The following is a 22,580-nucleotide window of genomic DNA, read 5'->3' on the forward strand; positions in this document are numbered from 1 at the left end:
CGCATTAATTTATCTGCTACTTTTGCCAGCCCTCTCTCCTGGCTTTAACATATTTTGAGGTGTTTCTAATAATGAGTCAAATCCTTATGCTATGCACCTAATAAGGGTTTCTTTAATTAGGCGCCTGCCATAGCATTTGCAATGAGGAGGCAGTGCTGTGCTTCGCACAGCACTGCCTCCCATGCAAATGCATGGAGGCACCTATTACTATTCACCTCTAAACGGACTATTTATTAGGCGCCTGCCATAGCATTTGCAATGAGGAGGCAGATGCATGGAGGCACCTATTACTATGCACCTCTAAACGGACTCTTTATTATTAATATTCCAGTTTCTTCGTGCGTTAATGCGGCCCGAACCGTAGCGTGCACCCCCACAATATAGGTATCAAAACGTGTGGCTCGGTCTGGAATGGTGTGCTACTACTTTTATTGGGGTTTCGAGTTACCATGGCAACAAAATTAGCGAAAAACCAACCCCCAAAAAACCCATAATAATCAATGGAGTCGGGTAGAAAGGAAGCCTCAAAAAAGCCTCCAAATGACCATTTTCAACGCTGTACTGTGTCGTCATGCTTTCACCTACGAACACCGTTTAACTTCCAGTTTGTAGATATATCTCTGACCTACTCAGAAGTGAAAACGGGATGTGGATATCTTTTATCGTCTCTTCACAGTTACTCCTCAAAGCTCATGTCCAAAAATCAGCGAAATCATCGTTTACAATGAAAGTCAATGACGGAATTCTCCAACCGCTAGAGTGGCCCACTCTAGCTATTTTAAAGATTTCAAAACTCCGAACAACTTGACCTTACTCGCTCAATTTTCACTCTATGTAGACAAATTATACATCAAAACGTAGGTATTTTTGTCAGAATTCGGGAAATGTAACCCTCATTGGTGTGGCATTTATAGATTTTTCGCAAATCACCTCAGACCGACACAAACTCGAAACCTCCCCTATTCATTTCCTATGGAGCGGTTTTGAAAAATGACGTCTGAAAATCCAAAACATCACATATTTTCACATCGTCACTACTCCTAAACCGTTTTATGTACAGGCATGAGACTTTCACACATGAATGTCCCAACCCTTCTGGCACTCAAGAAAAATGAATTTTGTGGATAACTGTTACGGTTTTGCCGCAGGAACAATTTGTTCGGGAGTAGCGAATGTGCAAAATCCTGAAATCGCTTTGGAGCTGCATTTTCCCACATCATCCACTTTTTTACATCGTCGCTGTGCCTACACCGATTTTTATAAAAATATGAAAATGAGCTACATGGTCATCAAAAGCCTGCTGATACTCACAGTGAAAGAATTATTTTGATATCTCTTATACTTTTTTAGCCAGAGCGATTTGTTCGGGACCATTTTCAGAGGATTTCTGAAATTTCATAAAAATGTCCTTTAGATCATAATTTTTTACGCCTTTATTAAACTTTTTCCAGCAAAAACCGATAGCAAGTCTTCTTCCCCTATCCGTTACGAAATAAACACAGAAAAAATTACGTCTCTACCATTTACGGTTCCGGAGAAATCGTGCGTTGTTCGAGGCAAAGTTCTCCATTATAATCCAATAGGCAGACTTGGACACAAAGTCTCTGCACTTCTTTAGACTGGCCCGCTGCAGCTGTGTCAGTGAGTTTCCATGACGACGGAACTCTGAGGGCCAGTGGGAGACGTTCCATTGAGATAGAATGGCAACTTTCGACGCCAGCTGCAGCGGCTGTGATTAATGTAGAAATCTGAAATTCGCACAGTCACTTCCTCTTAACATTTTAAAATTTTCATGTGACTTTCAGCCATGTGTCAATTTTCTGTCCCATTTTGGATTTTACATGCTTTCCTATCGGGCCTTTGCTTCCAACAGGACCTGGCATGATGCCCAGACACGACCCAATTGGCCAATACAGCACCACCCACATGTGGGAAATGGCACTACACACCATTTTGGTCAAATGTTGAGTTCTGGGCCCAGATGTGGTAAGGCTGAGTTTCTAAAGGAGGCCAATCTGTCCCATGAACTTTTGTCACGTTTGGTGACATTAAGTATTGGCACCCCTATTTGAGGCACTTCCCAGTACAGGATTTGGACCAAACTGAGAGAGTACAATCACCTGGTGATACTGAACACAATGTTGTTAGCGGCTAACAGTTAGCATGTTGCTAACCGGAAGTAGCTCTAGGAAGCCTGTACAAACTTTGCTTGACAGATTTGGTGAATTTTAGGATTTTCTCCCTTTTTAGGCACTTCTCAGTACAGGATTTCAACCAAACTATCAGAGTAACATCACCTGGTGATACTGAACACAGCCATGCTAGCGGCTAACCGTTAGCATATTGCTAACCGGAAATAGCTTTAGGAAGGTCCTACCAACAGCTGCTTTGCCAGAGTTCTTCTGCCTTTACAGACAGAGAGGGCTGTAGCTGTCAGTGAGTCTCCATGACAACGCTGCTAGCAAGAGGCTCCTAGGAGGTCCGTTGACTTAACATGGCACCTTTCAACGGCCGCTGCGAGGGCTGTGAAGACCGTAGGAACCTTAAATTCGCAGTGTTGCTTCCTGTTGCTATTTCTGACGGTACGGTACGCACCAAGTGGCAGGCGCCTTGCTAAATTTCTTCAGAAATTTTTCTAGTTAGGCGCCTGCCTTGCATGTGCAATGAGGAGGCAGTGCTGTGCGAAGCACAGCACTGCCTCCCATGCAAATGCATGGAGGCACCTATTACTATTCACCTCTAAACCACTCTCTTTATTATTCTTTACTTATTCTTCCTTCACGATTAATGCTGCCCGAACCATAGCGTGCACCCCCACAATTGAGGTATAAAAACGTGCGGCTCGATCTCGAGATGTGTGCTACTACTTTTATTGGGGTTTCGAGTTACCATGGCAACAAAATTAACGAAAAACCACCCCCAAAAATCCCATAGGGATCAATGTTATCGGGTAGAAAGAAAAACTAAAAAAAGCCTCCAAATGACCATTTTCAACGCTGTACTGTGTCATCATGCTTTCACCTACGAACACCGTTTAACTTCCAGTTTGTAGATATATCTGTGAACTATTCAGAAGTGAAAACGGGATGTGGATATTTTATATCGTCTCTTCACAGTTACTCCTCAAAGCTCATGTCCAAAAATCAGCAAAATCATTGTTTACAATGAAAGTCAATGACGGAATTCTCCAACCGCTAGAGTGGCCCACTCTAGCTTTTTTTTAAATTTCAAAACTCCGAACAACTTGAGCCTACTCGCTCAATTTTCACTCTACGTAGACAAATTATACATCAAAACGTAGGTATTTTTGTCAGGATTCGGGAAATGTAACCCTCATTGGTGTGGCATTTATAGATTTTTCGCAAATCACCTCAGACCGACACAAACCCGAAACCTCCCCCATTCATTTCCTATGGAGCGGTTTTGAAAAATGACGTCTGAAAATCCAAAACATCACATGTTTTCGCATCGTCACTACTCCTAAACCGTTTTATGTACAGGCATGAGACTTTCACACATGAATGTCCCAACCCTTCTGGCACTCAAGAAAAATGAATTTTGTGGATAACTGTTACGGTTTTTCCACAGGAACAATTTGTTCGGGAGTAGCGAATGTGCAAAATCCTGAAATCGCTTTGGAGCTGCATTTTCCCACATCATCCACTTTTTTACATCGTCGCTGTGCCTACACCGATTTTTGTAAAAATATGAAAATGAGCTACATGGTCATCAAAAGCCTGCTGATACTCACAGTGAAAGAATTATTTTGATATCTCTTATACTTTTTTAGCCAGAGCGATTTGTTCGGGACCATTTTCAGAGGATTTCTGAAATTTCATAAAAATGTCCTTTAGATCATAATTTTTTACGCCTTTATTAAACTTTTTCCAGCAAAAACCGATAGCAAGTCTTCTTCCCCTATCCTTTACGAAATAAACACAGAAAAAATTACGTCTCTACCATTTACGGTTCCGGAGAAATCGTGCGTTGTTCGAGGCAAAGTTCTCCATTATAATCCAATGGGACTTATTGTGACCAAAGTGTCTGCACTTCGGCCGCTGCAGGTGTGTCAGTGAGTTTCCATGACGACGGAACTCTGAGGGCCAGAGCTAGACGCTCCATTGAGATACAATGGCAACTTTCATCGCTCACTGCAGTGGCTGTGATTAATGTAGAAATCTGAAATTCGCACAGTCACTTCCTCTTAACACTTTAAAATTTCCATGTGACTGTCAGCCATGTGTCAGTTTTCTGTGCCATTTTGGATCAAACCACTTATGTTTCCAATAATGCATGCCCATATATGGCGCTACAGTGTAGCACAGATGGAAAGTGCAGGCTTTGCATGCTAGAGGTCGTGGGATCGATTCCCGGTATGGAAAACTTGGAGTTTTGTATTATAATCCTCACAGTGTGAATATCAAAACATGTGTGCTGATCCCATGAAGTATTTTTTGTACCACCCGCCATTTTGAGTTACCATGGCAACGTTATAAATGACGTTTTTTCTCCCTATTTGAGGCACATCCCAGTACAGGATTTGGACCAAACTGACAGAGTACACTCACCCAGTGATACCATACACAACCATGTTAGCGGCTAACGGTTAGCATGTTGCTAACCGGAATTAGCTCTAGGAAGCCTGTACAAACTTCTGCTTGACAGATTTGGTGAATTTTAGGATTTTCTCCCTTTTTAGGCACTTCTCAGTACAGGATTTCAACCAAACTAACAGACTAACATCACCCGGTGATACTGAACACAGCCATGCTAGCGGCTAACCGTTAGCATGTTGCTAACCGGAAATAGCTTTAGGAAGGTCCTACCAACAGCTGCTTAGCCAGAGTTCTTCAACCTTTACAGACAGAGAGGGCTGTAGCTGTCAGTGAGTCTCCATGACAACGCTGCTAGCAAGAGGCTCCTAGGAGGTCCATTGACTTAACATGGCACCTTTCAACAGCCGCTGCGAGGGCTGTGAAGACCGTAGGAACCTGAAATTCGCAGTGTTACTTCCTGTTGCTATTTCTGACGGTACGGTACGCACCAAGTGGCAGGCGCCTTGCTAAATTTCTTCAGAAATTTTTCTAGTTATTAATATTCTTAATTATTTGTGCGTTAATGTGGCCCGAACCGTAACTTGCACCCCCACAATATAGGTATCAAAACGTGCGGTTCGGTCGGCAATAGTGTGCTACTACTTTTATTGGGGTTTCGAGTTACCATGGCGACAAAATTAACGAAAACCCACCCCAAAAAAACCCATAGGAATGAATGGAGTCGGGAAGAAAAAAAGCCTCAAAATGACCATTTTCAACGCTGTACTGTGTCGTCATGCTTTCACCTACGAACACCGTTTAACTTCCAGTTTGTAGATATATCTGTGAACTACTCAGAAGTGAAAACGGGATGTGGATATCTTTTATTGTCTCCTCACAGTTACTCCTCAAAGCTCATGTCCAAAAATCAGCGAAATCATCGTTTACAATGAAAGTCAATGACGGAATTCTCCAACCGCTAGAGTGGCCCACTCTAGCTTTTTTAAAGATTTCAAAACTCCGAACAACTTGACCTTACTCGCTCAGTTTTCACTCTACGTAGACAAATTATACATCAAAACGTAGGTATTTTTGTCAGGATTCGGGAAATGTAACCATCATTGGTGTGGCCTTTATAGATTTTTCGCAAATCACCTCAGACCGACACAAACCCGAAACCTCCCCCATTCATTTCCTATGGAGCGGTTTTGAAAAATGACGTCTAAAAATCCAAAACATCACATGTTTTCACATCGTCGCTACTCCTAAACCGTTTTATGTACAGACATGAGACTTTCACACATGAATGTCCCAACCCTTCTGGCACTCACAAAAAAGGAATTTTGTGGATAACTGTTACGGTTTTCTCGCAGGAACAATTTGTTCGGGAGTAGCGAATGTGCAAAATCCTAAAAACGCTTTGGAGCTGCATTTTCCCACATCAACCACTTTTTACATCGTCGCTGTGTCTACACCGATTTTTGTACAAACATAAAAATGTGCTTCAGGGTCATCAAAAGCCTGCTGATACTCATGGTGAAAGAATTATTTTGATATCTCTTATACTTTTTGAGTTACAGCGATTTGTTCGGGACCCTTTTTAGAGGATTTCTTAAATTCCATAAAAATGCTATTTAGATCATAATTTTTTACGCCTTTATTAAACTTTTTCTAGAAAAAAACGATAGCTTTTCTTCTTCCCCTATCCGTTACGAACTAAACGCAGAAAAAATTACATCTCTACCATTAATGGATCAGGAGATATGAACCATTGTTCGGGGCAAAGTTCTCCATTATAATCCAATAGGCAGACTTGGACACCAAGTGTCTGCACTTTTTTAGACTGGCCCGCTGCAGCTGTGTCAGTGAGTTTCCATGACGACGGAACTCTGAGGGCCAGTGGGAGACGTTCCATTGAGATAGAATGGCAACTTTCGACGCCAGCTGCAGCGGCTGTGATTAATGTAGAAATCTGAAATTCGCACAGTCACTTCCTCTTAACATTTTAAAATTTCCATGTGACTTTCAGCCATGTGTCAGTTTACTGTCCCATTTTGGATTTTACATGCTTTCCTATTGGGTCTTTGCTTCCAACAGGACCTGGCATGATGCCTAGACACGACCCACTTGGCCAATACAGCACCACCCACATGTGGGAAATGGCACTACACAGCATGTTGGTCAAATGTTGAGTTCTGGGCCCAGATGTGGTGAGGCTGAGTTGCTAAAGGAGGCCAATATGACCCATTAAGATTGGTCACGTTTGGTGACATTAAGTATTGGCACCCCTAGTTGAGGCACTTCCCAGTACAGGATTTGGACCAAACTGACAGAGTACAATCAACCGGTGATACTGAACACAACCTTGTTAGCGGCTAACGGTTAGCATGTTGCTAACCGGAAGTAGCTCTAGGAAGGTCTCACCAACTTCTGCTTCACATAGTTTGTTCTTACTTTAGAGAGAAAGCTCCACAAGAAATTTGGGCTACGTCGCATAAAGCATCTCCAAGCTATGAGGTGTCAAACATCCAATGCTTTTCAATGGGGGACCAAACCCCTTATGGTCCCAATAATGCATGCCCATATATGGCGCTCCAGTATAGCTCAGATGGAAAGTGCAGGCTTTGCATGCAAGAGGTCGTGGGATCGAAACCCCCGTGGGAGACTAAGAGTTTTGTATTATAATCCCCACAGTGTGAATATCAAAACATTAGTGATGGGTCGATGAGGCGTCATGAAACGTTTCGACACATTGCAACTCTGTGCCGATACTGTGTCACTGAATACTGACACCTGCTGGACCTTAAAAATCCCTACAGGCAACCTGGTTGACAGAGTTAACTGACACTGATTTGATGACCAAGTATACACAATACAATTTAAATCATTGTATGTTGCATTGTATGATTTTATATTTTCATTTGAATTAAACATATATTTGATTTTTTTTAGATACAGTCAATAAATAATGTGAAGGAGGATGCTTGTGGACTGGCTTTTTTATTTTTTTACAAATGGTTGATCGGGCGCTGTGTTTAGTTACCTGACTGATATCATCTGTTCTGAAATCGGACATGCTGAGTATGACAAAGGGAGGAAAAACTACTCAGAGTAGCAACTTTCTACTCAGTGTAGATCAGCCGTTTTTTTCTGAAACGACGCTCAGAACAAAGACGCACAGCGCAACCTGCCCAACCAAAAAAGGCGTTGCAGAACCCATCCATCAGTGGTGCGCTCCGATCAGCACCTGGCGCTCACAGAGCGAGACTGTGGTACAAGACTATCACACCAGAGTTGCAAAATGGTTAAAAATTAACCATTATTAACCGTTATTTTGTTTACAGTTCAGCTTGGATTTTCTTTACTGCGCAGCATAGCTTTGCTGTGCACGCTGCTGTGCGCAAATGCACATGCGTTCAGCTTAGAGGGAACAGAAACAGTTTGGCGCGTCAGTCAGTTCGAAACAGGTGCTGTATTGGTCACGTGACCGAAACAGTTCCTGTATCGGTCACGTGACTTTTCCGTAGCAATACACACATCGACACGGGTTTCGCTCTATGAGACCGACACATGCGTCGACGCATCGGTGTTGCCGGACCCATCACTACAAAACATGTGTGCTGATCCCATGAAGTATTTTTTGTACCACCCGCCATTTTGAGTTACCATGGCAACGTTATAAATGACGTATTTTCTCCCTATTTGAGGCACATCCCTTTACAGGATTTGGACCAAACTGACAGAATACAATCACCCGGTGATACTGAACACAACCATGCTAGCGGCTAACGGTTAGCATGTTGCTAACCGGAAGTAGCTCTAGGAAGCTCCTACAAACTTCTGCTTGACAGATTTGGTGAATTTTAGGATTTTCTCCCTTTGTAGGCACTTCTCAGTACAGGATTTCAACCAAACTAACAGAGTAACATCACCCGCTGATACTGAACACAGCCATGCTAGCGGCTAACCATTAGCATGTTGCTAACCGGAAATAGCTTTATGAAGGTCCTATCAACTTCTGCTTAGCCAGAGTTCGTCTGCCTTTACAGACAGAGAGGGCTGCAGCTGTCAGTGAGTCTCCATGACAACGCTGCTAGCAAGAGGCTCCTAGGAGGTTCATTGACTTAAAATGGCACCTTTCAACGGCCGCTGCAAGGGCTGTGAAGACCGTAGGAACCTGAAATTCGCAGTGTTATTCCTGTTGCTATTTCTGACGGTACGGTACGCACCAAGTGGCAGGCGCCTTGCTAAATTTCTTCAGAAATTTTTCTAGTATTGCTTTTTATTCTTCCGTCACCGTTAATACAGCCCGAACCGTAGGCTGTACCCCCACAAACTATATATCAAAACGTGCGTCTCGACGCTGCGAAGTGTGCTATTTGTACTTGACGCCATTTAAAGTTACCGTGGTGACAAAATTAACCAAAAACCACTTCTCAAAACCACTTCCTAGAGACAGTTGACCTCTCAAAAATGCAAAGCTCAGCATGGCACTTTTTTTTGGTACAGGGGTTTAGGTGTTGGGCTGGTGCACCAAAGGTCGCAGGTTCGCAACCCGCTGGGGGTACCCAAAATATATATATATATATATATATATATATATATATATATATATATATATATATATTTTTTTTTTTTTTCCAAGTAACAAATAAATAATTTGAACAACTGATATAAATGAATGAATGATGAAAATATTGCAACAGCAAGAACTACTGCTCATTAGCAGGCGCAATATGGACTTTTCAGCTCTGCACCGTCTCACATCAAAAAACAACAAAGTTTTCCTGAAGTTTTTTTTAATCTATTTTTCACCGGACTTTTTCTTCCAAAACTGCACCGCGTTGCTGCGCAATATCACACATGAATTTCTGGACCTTCGGAGCTATAACAGTGATACATTTATCGCCGATATTCCCGTCATCCTATAGATCTCAAGAACACTGGATCCTGACGACTTCTCCCGGCCGGGGCGGAAGTGCAACTCAGCCGGCGACCGGAACATAAACAAAGGCTGTGAACCGCGGAGGGAGGTGTGTGCTAGGCTAAAGCTAACACCACACTGGCTATCTTTTCTTTCAAAACTGCACCGCGTTGCTGCGCTATAGCACACATGAGTTTTTGGACCTTCAGAGCTATAACAGTGATACATTTAACAGGTGTTACGGTAGCTGGTTGCGCTGCTGATAATATAAAGATAAGGAACAGAGCGCACCACTAGAAGGGCGGTAACGATCCTTTTGGATGTGGTCAGCACCCATTAAAACACGAAGAAGAAGAAGGGCGCACCACTTTTAAAACAGAAGAAGAAGAAGTGGAAGTTTGTTGTCATAAACGGTGATGCGGAGCTGTTATGGTAAGTGTGTTAAGCCGGGCATACACTGTACGAGTTTTTCAGTCGTGGTACTTATATACATCTCAAACTGTGCGACGGATCCGCGGGTTTAAAAGTTCACCGCTCACGATCTGTGTACGGCGCAACGCTCGGACGCGACCGGAGTGCTCATACTGTAGAAGATGAAGAAGAAGAAGAAGACTTTTTTTTTTTTGACTTTTTAACAAAACTTTAATTACAAAAGGCCAAACAATTAAACAATTGAGTTAAAACCAAGTGTCATTTACATAAAATTCTTAAATAAGGAGCTTGTTAAATTGAAGTTCTTTTCTTTCAGACACTTCACATAAAATCTTTTTATAACCCCACAACTGCATAAAATCCTCCATGTTCTGCATGGCTCTGTGGAAGTGAAACTCCAGCCTAATTCTGGCTTTAACGTTGCACTTCCACAGAGCCACAGCATCAAGGTGAGGTCCTCCCTGCAGTCTGTCTCTACGGGACAAATAAATAGCCATCTTTGCCTCACTGATTAAAAAGTTTAAAAGTCTGGCCTTTGCCTTATTACTTTTATTTTGGCACATTCCTCCAATAAATAAAGAAGTAGTAAAAACAGTGCCAAAAAGACTAAAAACATTTGTTAAAAGGCTAAAAATGGTCTTTAGTCTGTTACAGTCCGTAAAAACATGAAAAACGTTCTCAGACAGACTGCAGAAAGGACACTCATTTAAAACAGCCCGATTAATAACGGATAAAAAAGAGTTTGTGGCGATGGCACCGTGTAAAATCCTCCATTGGAGATCACCAGTTCTCTTTTTAATTGGAGGCTTAAATAAAGTCCTCCACTGGGGTGCTCTACCAGCAAGTCTATCAGTCTATACACAGACTGCGTGGTTCTCGAAGTGTCTTCGATTTATCACTTTGGAGCAAACTCTACAAACAGTTTTCTGGTCCATAGTGGATAAAACCATCTTCTGTGGGTCCAGGCTGGAGAGCAGAGGTCCACTTCTCTCCGGGAACCCAGGATCCAGGATCAGGCCAGGAAATGAGTCCATCGGGTCTGGCTGGCTCTGTCTCTCACAGTAGTCACGGAGGAGGCTCCTCTCCTTGGCCGACATCTTTCCCCTCAGGAGGTCCAGGAAGCGCCGCACCAGCCTGGCAGACCGTACCCCCATCACGGAACCCATGGCCTCGACGTTGGAGAGGGACGGTCCTGCAGTCTCCACCAGCTGTTTCACGGTTGTTATCTTTGACCGGCGCAGCGCCTCCGACAGCCCTGGTCCAGCGCCGTCACACACGTCCAGCCTGGACCCACAGATTAAAGGCTCCTGTAAAAGCCAGTGCAGAGAGTTAGTAGTTTGGGATGGCTTTAATTTAAACAGGGCACATAGCTTCTCTCAGCCGAGTTGCCAAGGCTTTGGAGAGGATCTTGTAGTCGGTGCAGAGGAGAGACACAGGGCGCCAGTTCTTAATGTCTTGCAGGTTCCCTTTCTTGGGCAGGAGGGTGATGACTGCCCTGCGGCACGAAAGCGGGAGTGAACCAGTGGCCAAACTCTCATTATAGACCTCCAGTAGGCTTTGAAAAACTCTACTGTAAGACCATCGATGCCTGGGGCCTTCTGGCCCTGCATATTCAGGAGGGCTGTTCCAGCTGTACGTTGGTCTCCTCAGAGACCTGGGGCAGCCCACCACAGAACTCCCCAAACAGCTCCTCGTTCTCCTTATACTCACTCTCAAACAGAGAGGAGTAAAACTCAACAGCCCTCCTCCTGATCTGGCCCAGTTCACTCACCTGCTGCCCTGTGTCAGATAGTAAGGAATGGATCACCTTCCTCTGCCCGCGTTTCCTCTCCAAGCTTAAGAAGAAGCTAGAGGGAGCATCCATCTCTGATGTTCTGAACCCGAGACCTGACCAACACGCCTTGGACTTTAGACTCCAGCAGGTTGGCTAAAACTAGCCTTTTGGATTTGAGAGCTTCAATATGCTCTCGATTTCCTGTGGACTCACTTAAATGTTCTAGTTCCACTATATTCATCTCCAGATCTCTGATAGATCTGGTGACGTCACGAGTGACATTAAGAGTATGCTGTTGACAAAGTGGTTTTATTTGAACTTTTCCATGGTCCCACCACTGCCTTAGACAAGTAAAATCACCCTTTCTTTGTCTAAAAACAGTTTAAAAATAACTTAAAGCTTCTCTAAAACTACGATCGTAAGTTAAAGCCAGATTAAAATGCCAGTAGGCGCTTTTAGGTAAAATGTTTGTGATAAAAACATTCCCTAAAAGCAAAGAGTGGTCTGTAAAAACTACTGGTAAAATCTGACATGTTTTAAACACATTAAAATGATAATTAAAACAATAAAAACGGTCAATACGTGCTAAAGAGAGGCGGTTTTCTTTACTGTGGGACCAAGTGTACTGTCTGGAGCCTGTGCGCATCCTCCTCCACACGTCCACCAGGCCGTGAGACGAGACAAGCTGCTGCATGGCTTGCTGGGAAGCTTGGTAAGGCTCTTTATGATTCCGGTCTAACAATTCGTTTTCTGTACAATTAAAATCCCCACCTAAAAAAACATAATCATCAGACCCGCAATCTCCCAACCTCTCCCCAATTTTCTCTAAAAAACGCTTCCTCTCTGCACCGACGTTAGGAGCATAAATATTGATAAAAACTACGTTAAAATGGTCAAACTGAGCTTTTACTAAAAGACACCTTCCCTGGACGATACTTTCTACATTAAAAGAGTTTGGGGTGAAAGCTGAGGAAAAGAGGAGGCCCACCCCAGAACTCTGGGAGGTGCCGTGGCTAAAAAAAGCTTCTCCCCTCCATTCCTTGCGCCAGTCTGCTTCATTGTTAAGATCACTGTGCGTCTCTTGTAAAAATAAAACACTAATTCTTTTCTGTTTTGCTATTTCATAAATCATGGTGCGTTTAACAGCCTCCCTAGCCCCATTAACGTTTAAAGAAGCTATTTTAAAATTATCCATGTTGGGTAAAAGGCTAAAAACAACACCACAATAAAATACGCACAATAAAAATAATAAGTTAGTGCTCATCATTCTATTCAAAATTGTTTTCTCACTTTTGCCATAATTTTCTTCAGTCTAAAAACCTCCTGATCAGAAAACCCAGACTCTTCTTTTCTTCTAATATAATATCTCGCAGAGAAATACAATATTTTTAAATTGGGAAAATATTTTTCTACTTTTATCCCTCTTAATCCTTTTGTTTCTTGGAGAAAATTATTAAAAGACTCCACAGGATAACGTGCCTCTGCACTGCTACCCTGTGACAGAGACACCTCACTGCTGTCAGACAGCTCACCCTCACTGTCACTGCTGTCTGACACATCCCTTCTCTCTGTGGCCAACTTGCTGACCTGCTTACTGCTCTGAACAGCAGTCATCACATTTTTCCTTTTACTGCGCCTTTTTAAATTCATAGGAACATCCTGCTCCATCAACTGCGCCCCCTTGCCTTTCTCCTCCACAAGAGCCACCACAGGCTCCCCCACAGACTCCACCATAGGAGCCACCACATGCTCCTCCACACTCACCTCCCCTCCACCTGCCACCGCCTCACCTTTCCCTCCCTGCTCTCCACACACACCAGTCACCTCACCACCAGTCTCACCCTCCTGATCTTCACACACACCATCCTGCTCCATCTCACCCTGATTCTCCACTTCCTCACCAGTCACACAAGTTTCCCCACCACCACACACCACCGTGCTGCCCTCACTCACCCCACAATCACTCCTTTGTGGATCAGATGTTTCATCCACATTTTTCTCCTCCACTAAACTCCTCTGCTGGTCTCCAGCGACCGGAGCTGACGCCACGGCTTCCTCCGCGGCTACGCTGGGGTTCCCCGCAGCGCCAGACTCCTCCACCGCGGCAGGAGCTCCAGCTTCGCCGGACACACCCACCTGCTCCCCGGCTGCTGCAGGCTGCTGTTCCGCGGAGCCTGACGGAGCCGACCCAGCTCTGTTTAGGCACGATTTTATCAAATGTCCCTCCTGTCCACAGCCGAAGCACTTCATGCCGGATGAGGTGGCGAACAAGACGTAGTCAAAATCGTCCACTCTCACCCGGAAACACAGGTTTAGCTCCTCGTCACGTTTGTTAAGGATCATGAAGAGTTGTCTCCGGTGGGGGACAACATGCTTCAGCAAAGGTGATTTACACCCCGGCAGAATCTCTTTAACGGGGGAAACCACCTTTCCGTGACGAGAGAGCTCTTTAACGAGAAACTCGTCGCTAATGAACGGAGGGACATTTGACAAAATCACCCTGGTAGCGGGCTGCGTGAGCGGCGACACCTGAAGGAACGAGCCGTTCACAGAAATGCTCGACTCGACCAACAGGTTCGCCTGCTCAACCCGCTCAACAAACAACACCGCGGCTCCGTTCATGCGAGCCGCGGACTTGATGGAACCATGTCCAATAACCTCACCCACTGCCAAACAAACGTCCTCCACGCTGCACGGAGACCCGGCACACACCTTGATGCCGTACCTCCGTGTCAGCGCGGAGAAGACGCCAGCACCACCACCCATCACCATGGCGTTCAAGACGCCGACCTGCCGCCGGGCAAAACCCGACGGCCACCAAACCCCACAAAACCCACCAAAAAACCTAACAACCAAAGTAAAACAACTATATACACAATATTTGCACTCACCCAGTGAAAAAGGACAGAAAAAAGTAAGAAAAACCACTCAAACAGAGTTTTCTCACGCGCTCTCTCTTCCGCTCCTTCACTCACACTCCTCCCACACGAAGAAGAAGAAGAAGAAGAAGAAGAAGAAGAAGAAGAAGAAGAAGAAGAAGAAGACGGAAGTGTTCTGTAAACACTACCGGAGAGAAACACGCTGCTTTGGCAATATGTGCAATTTTGTGTGCAGAAAGCCCTAAAAAGAAAAGGCGACGACGTATTTGGAGAAAGACATGGCTGAGGAAACATGACTACTACGGTCTGTCAGTTTTACAGAAAGAACTTGAGGTAAGCTGGCGGCCGTGCAGATTTAACACCCAAGCATTTTGCTCTTTGTTTATCAACAACGAGATATGTCGATTTTAAAAACAGAACAATGTATTAGGAGCTATTTCTTTTTCCTTGCCATCAAGATCTTTGCCAACTGGCGCCAGAAAATGCTATTATTGGGCTTTCTTCGTCTGGAAACAAATGTATACAACACCTTACACATTGAACGCACTCAGCTGACAATACAGCGATCTGATTGGCTGAGCAGCAAAAATCGAATCACGTTACCTCTCGGCCCGGTGCGCAACAGTTTAGATTTTTTATCAGCAATAACTTATTAATGTGCAAGTGAAAACGTGGGAACATTGGTGTTTTGAGATCACTGCTATGTGTAGCAACTTATCTAAGTGCAAGAAAGTTGCCGTCTGACAGTTCATACGAAAGTTCTTAAGGAGACGTCCCACAGATTCTGGCCCACGGACTCGTTTTGAGGAAACTACGGTTGTAGCTCAGCGTCTGCCTTGCGGTGGTTGCGGAGAGGTGTCTTTTTTGTAGAATAAATCATCCGCCGATGAGTTATTGATCTGGAAAGCCGAATCTGAAACCACCGAAAAACATTTCAGATCCCAAATGTACAGCGTTCTAATTCTTCCAGTCTATTAGCAGCTTCCCGTAAGAGGTCGGCCACTGAACGTCTCCCTGCTGAGTTTGACATTATTAAACAATGCTTCATGTCGGGGAAAAGCCATGTAGATTTGACCGACGCAGTAAAATGCTAACCAACCAATGGGAAGAAGTTGAGCCCTTAAGACACAGCCCCCCTCATTTGTATAATGAGGCAGAAATGCATACAGAAATGTAAAAAAGGACAGGCAGAAATGTAAAAAGGAGAGACAGAAATGTAAAAAGGACAGACAGAAATGTAAAAAGGACTAACAGAAATGTAAAAAGGACAGGCAGAAATAAATAGCATCGGAGAAATAAATAGGGCAAAAAAATACAAAGAATAAAACAAACAAAAATATTATAACATGCACATAAATAAATACTTAAAAAAATAAGTAATTAATAAATAAAGTGGCTAATTAAAGGAAATATATACATTTTGTCTCACTGTATAATTCATTTTCTATCTACATTTATTTGTGCATTGTATTTTTGGTGGCACATAATTGTATCCATATTTATTTATTGAGCATTTATTTATTTCTGTATTTATTTTTAAATATGGAAGACTTGGTCCTCCATACTCCAGGGCTCAACAAGAGTTCATCTAAAGATGTTTTAGAACTGATTGGTGACCTTTGGTTTATATTTCAGAAAGTTAGTTATAAGTAGAGTTATGTGGTTTTATGTTTTTTGGATACAATCCGGGTTAGCACCCGAACATCGCTTTCAGACAGCTTCCTCGTGCGTCCACAGTTGATCCTGTTGGATGTGGTTCGTCCACATTACCCTGCACACCGTGGCTCTTGATACATCACAAACACTTGCTGTCTTGGTCACAGATGCAAGGCAAGGCAAGGGAAATTTATTTATATAGCACAATTCAGTACAGAGACAATACAAAGTGCTTTACATGATTAAAATATAGCAAAATAAACGCAAGTAGGAATAAAATGTAGATAGAAAATAGAATAAAAGCAAGTAGAGATAGAATGTAGAAACAAAGAAGAACATTAAAAACAGTAAAACAGTTTAACTAGAACAGTCAAAGGCAATTTTAAACAAATGTGTTTTTAATCTTGATTTAAAGGAACTCAGGCTTTCCGCACTTTTACAGTTTTCTGGAAGTTTGTTTCAGATAAGCGGAGCATAGGAACTGAATGCTGCTTCTCCTTGTTTAGTTCTGGTTCTAGGTATGCAGAGTAGGCTGGAGCCAGAAGACCTTAGTGGTCTGGAAGGTTGATACACTGATAACAAGTCTGTAATGTATTTGGGTGCTAAGCCATTTAGGGATTTATAAACTAACAGAAGTATTTTAAAGTCTATTCTGTGAGATACAGGGAGCCAGTGTAAGGACTTTAGAACTGGGGGTATGTGCTCTACTTTCTTGGTCTTAGTGAGGACGCGGGCACTGTTGCAGTAATCAATTCTACTAAATATAAACGCATGGATTAGTTTTTCCAGATCCTGCTGAGACATTTGTTCTTTAATCCTGGAAATATTCCTCAGGTGATAGAAAGCCGACCTTGTCACTGTCTGTAAATGCTTTTGGAGGTTTAGGTCTGAGTCCATCACTACACTCTAGAGTAAATGCCTAGAAGAAATCAATACGTGGATGTGCCAAAATTTTCTCCAATTGAATAAAAACAAAACTGAAGTAATAATATTTGGACCAATAGAGGAAAGATCAAAAGTTAGCACACAGCTTCAGTCGCTTCAGCTAAAAACCACTGATCAGGCCCGAAATCTGGGAGTAGTGATGGACTCAGACCTGAACCTTCAAAAGCATCTAAAGACAGTTACAAGGTCGGCTTTCTATCACCTGAAGAACATTTCTAGGATTAAAGGACTGATGTCTCAGCAGGATCTAGAAAAACTAATCCATGCGTTTATTTTTAGTCGAATTGATTACTGCAACGGTGTTTTCACAGGTCTGCCTAAAAAGTGGATCAGACATCTGCAGCTGATCCAGAACGCTGCTGCCCGCGTCCTCACTAAGACTAAGAAAGTAGAGCACATCACACCAGTTCTAAAGTCCTTACACTGGCTCCCTGTATCTCAGAGAATAGACTTTAAAATACTTCTGTTAGTCTATAAATCCTTAAATGGCTTAGCTCCTAAATACATCACAGACTTGTTATCAGCGTATAAACCATCCAGACCACTCAGGTCTTCTGGCTCCAGCCTACTCTGCATACCTAGAACCAGAACCAAACATGGAGAAGCAGCATTTAGTTCCTATGCTCCAATTATCTGGAACAAACTTCCAGAAAACTGTAAAAGTGCGGAAAGCCTGAGTTCTTTTAAATCAAGATTAAAAACACATTTGTTTAAAATTGCCTTCAACTGTCCTAGTTAACTGAATCACCACTTTTTTGTTCTATATTCTATCTATATTTTATTCCTACTTGCTTTTATTCTGTTTTATTTTGCTATATTGTAATCATGTAAAGCACTTTGCATTGTCTTTGTACTGAATTGTGCTATATAAATAAATTTGCCTTGCCTTGCCTTGCCTACACCCAGATTTCGGGCTTGATCAGTGGTTTCTAGCTGAAGCGACTGAAGCTGTGCCAACTTTTGATCTCTCCTCTATTGGTCCAAATATTATTACTTCAGTTTTGTTTTTATTCAATTGAAGAAAGTTTTGACACATCCAGCAAGATGTGCACCAACAATTTGTCCTCCTTTGAACTCACCCATGTCACCCATAATGTTGTGTGCATTGCAATATTTTGAGCAAAACTGTGCTCTTACCCTGCTAATTGGACCTTCACACTCTGCTCTTATTGGTTCAATGTGCAATTAATGAAGATTGGCCACCAGGCTGGTCCAATTTAGCCATGAAACCTCCCACACTAAAATGAGAGGTGTTTCAGTTTCATTGTCCAACCCCTGTATATAGTGTATTTCACTTAGTGAATTGAGTTACTGAAATAATTGTCTATACTTTTATTTATTAAGATTTAATTCTAGTGTTTATGTAAGGCAGAGGTTACAAATGTAAACGTTCCGACCTTTTGTTTGGACCGTTTTTGCCTTTTCTTCTTTCGATTAAAAACGGCTCTACGAAAAGAAGTGGAAACAACGCCCCCAAAATGATGCTTGTGGCCAAAAAGTGTATTACATCAGTAATGGTTTTGGACTATCATAGCAAATGAATGGGAAACGTTGACTGTCGGCTGTCGCCAATTAGCTCATTAGCTGCGTCTCAGATCGAAATACGCAGTTTGCAGCTCTGCAGACGCAAAGTTTTCCCAGTCGGCAGGTTTTGATGAAGACAAATCCTTTTCACTCAGAAGGTTTGATTTAAAATCCCCCAGGCGATGAGAGCCTACGACCAAGGAACTCGGAAGCTTTGCCTTTGACGGTTATGCCCACCACCAGGCGGGTGCCTTCTTCAATTTCTTCAGAAATTGAACGATTCTAGTTTATATTGGTGTTGTTTGAGTAATTTCTAAATCATTCATTTTAAATTCTTTTATTTTCAATTGTCCATCCAAAACTCCTCATTTCTTTCTTTTCTCTTTCCCAACATGGATTTAAAATTTCCCAAGTTGGATGATCTAAGTTATTACCCTTTAAATTCAGCCAATAATTTATTTATAGTTTTGTTCTTCTTAAATCTAATGGCATTTCTCCCATTTCTACTTCTATTGCTGCTGTAGGTGTGGTTTTAAATGCTCCAGTACATAATCTTAATGCCTGATGTTGGATAATGTCTAATTTAGCCAGATGTGTTTTAGCTGCTGAACCGTAAACTATACAACCAAAGTCTATGTTAGATCTAATCATACCTGTGTAAATCTGTTTTAGTGATTGCCTATCTGCTCCCCAGTCACTGCCAGCCAAGCATCTCATAATATTTAAGATTTTCTTACATTTATCAATAACTTTTTCAATATGTATATTCCATTTTAGTTTTTCATCAAACCATAATCCTAAAAAATTTACACACTTTACTTGCTCTAATTCTTGGTTATATAATTTTAATTTTATTTCCTTTTTTATTTTTTTCCAATTAAATATCATTACTTTTGTTTTTTCAATTGAAAACTTAAATCCCCATTGCAACACCCATTTCTCTATTTGAATAAAAACTTTTTACAATTTCTTTACAATAAAATCCACATTTTCCCTCTTTTCCAAACAGCTCCATCATCTGCTAAAAGTGAACACCCCATTCCTTTTCCAATATCTTTAAATACATCATTGATCCTAATTGAGAACAATAACGGACTTATAATACTCCCTTGCGGAGTTCCATTTTCTACTATATATTTTCCTGAGATCACGTCATCAATTCTAACTTGTATTTTCCTATTTGTTAAAAAGTCTGTAATCCATTTAAATATTTTCCCTTTAATACCCAACATATATAATTTAATTAATAATCCCTCAACCCACATCATATCATATGCTTTTTCTATATCAAAAAACACTGCCACTACACTTTCTTTATTTACTTGTGCTTTTCTAATTTCATGCAGTAAACATAGCGTTGGATCATTAGTACTCCTCCCTTTTCGAAAACCACTTTGATATTTTGACATATATCCTTTATTATTTAAATAATATACTAGTCTATTATTAATCAATTTTTACACAGATTTGATGTTAAAGCTATTGGTCTGTAATTTTGTGGGTTTGAATTATCTTTTCCTGGTTTAGCTATTGGTACTATAATTGATTCCTTCCAGTTAATCTGTAATTTTCCCTCCTCCCAAATTTTATTATATAATTGCAACATTATATCTTTTGATTTTTCTTTAAGTTGACTTACCATTCTATACCGAATTTCATCTTTACCTGGTGCTGTATTTTTTGTCTTTCTAAGTGCATCATTCAGTTTAGCTTTTGTAAACTCAACATAAGTTTATTTGACTCAAGAATCTAAATTTAATCCAGTCTGCCTTATTGAAATTGAGTTTTTTATTGACCTTTATATTCCTATTATTTAAATTTAATCCTACTGTAATTGTTATGGGATAATGATCACTACCTATTGTTGAATTCTTATCAATGAACCACTCACATATACCAGCTAAAACATTTGATACAATTGTTAAATCTAAAACTGATTCCATCCCTGTTCTAACATTGATTATTGTTCCTCTCCCATCGTTAATACATACAAGATTTTTCATTTCCATTAATTCTTCTATAACTTGTCCATTTTTATCATTACATTTACCCCACAATGTACTATTTGCATTAAAATTCCCTTCCAAATATTCAGTTAACTCCTCCATTATTTCAGTTGATAATGTTTAACATGGATTATGAAAATGTATTATTTTAAATTTAACTTCTTGTTCCAATATCTCAATTACTATATATTCAAGTTATTTGCCTTTCCCTAATACCTGATATTGTATCCCTCGTTTTATAAATATTCCACCTCCTCCTCCACCTCCCTCCTGACAATCTCTTCTTACACTATTATATCCTTTAATCACAAAATCTAATGTTTTTTTTAACCATGTTTCCTGAACACAAATAATTTCTGGTTGATCTTTAAGACTGTCAATATAACCTTTAAGTTCCTGACCTTTAGCAATTAAACTTCTTGCATTCCATTGTAATATTAACATGAACTACTTTCACCTGATGGTTCTGGTCTCCCATCTACCTCCAACTTTTTGTTTATGTTCTCCCATGATCCCTCTTTAAACCCTAAAAACGTTTCAGCTCCTCTCACTATTATTTTAATCTTCTCAGTTTTATGTTTGGCTTGGTCAGTGCAGTTGATAACATATGCTACAAATAATATAAGTTTTTCTACTGGTATTGTGATATTTTCTTCGGACTGTACTTTGGCTTGCAGTGGAATTTGACTCAGTGTTTGTTCACTCTTTCTTGTTTTCTGTTCCTTCACATTTTTAACTGCTTCTGCATAGCTTATGTTTTTTGTCGTTTTCATCTGTATGATTTCTTTTGCCTTCTTTCTTTCCTCACATCCTCCATATATAACTCTATGTTGCCCTCCACAGTTACAACACTTTTCTTGTACTTCTTTACATTCTTCAAACTTGTGATCTTCCCCACATTTTGGACATCTCTGCTTTCCTTTACAAACTGCTGCTATGTGTCCGTACCTTTGACATTTGAAACAACAAAGTGGTGGAGGGATATATGGTCTGACTTGAAAACTGAGATAACCTATTTTGATGTTTTGCGGCAATTCTTTTTCTTCAAATTCAATGAGGATTGATAAACTTCCTACTCTTTCTCCATTTATTGTTCTGGACAATCTCTTCAAGTTGTTCACTTTTGCACCCACAATACTTCTCTCAAGTTTCTCAAGATCTTCATCTAGAGCAGGCGTGTCAAACTCATTTTGGTTAAGGTGCCGCATACAGCTTAATCTGATCTCTAGAGGACCACACGAGTAAACTCATTGCAAGAATGAATAGAACTAATAAAAGTGGACTTGTTGTTGATTTTTATATTAAATGAATTTCACTTTTACACAATATATTATGAATAACCTCAGCGTTTTTAAGAAAAGTATGTGCAATTTCAACAATACTTTTACTCAGTTAAACATTTACTTGCGCATTATGCATAAGAACTGATCACAGGGATTGTACAATGTTGAAAAACATTTATTCACATTTTTTGAAACTTAAAACACTGTCCTGCATGACAAAATACATCAAACAGATAAAAATTAAGAAATTATTTAAAATCAATTTTCCACATCTGAAGCTCAGTGCTACCATCTGCTGATTAAAACACAGCACCCCTCGTGGACAATATAGGAACTGCAGATTTTCAATTAAACAAAGTACATGTTTTTTCCATAATTGTTTTATCATTCTCTTCCTTTTATCTTCTCTTTCTTTCACCTTTTCTTTTGTTCTTCTTGTTCTTCCTTTCCTCTCCTACTTTCCCATTGTAGTGTCCATATCATGAGATATTCCCCGCATGAATCATAATAAAACAATTCACATTCATAAATCAAGTGGAGCACTATGGCAGAAGCTGTACTGCTCCACTTGTGAAAGTCAAATCTGATGAGCTCTTTTTGGCATTAAGACAACAATTCTTAT

This window comes from Fundulus heteroclitus, unplaced genomic scaffold (assembly GCF_011125445.2).
Source record: "Fundulus heteroclitus isolate FHET01 unplaced genomic scaffold, MU-UCD_Fhet_4.1 scaffold_58, whole genome shotgun sequence".
NCBI lineage: Eukaryota > Metazoa > Chordata > Actinopteri > Cyprinodontiformes > Fundulidae > Fundulus > Fundulus heteroclitus.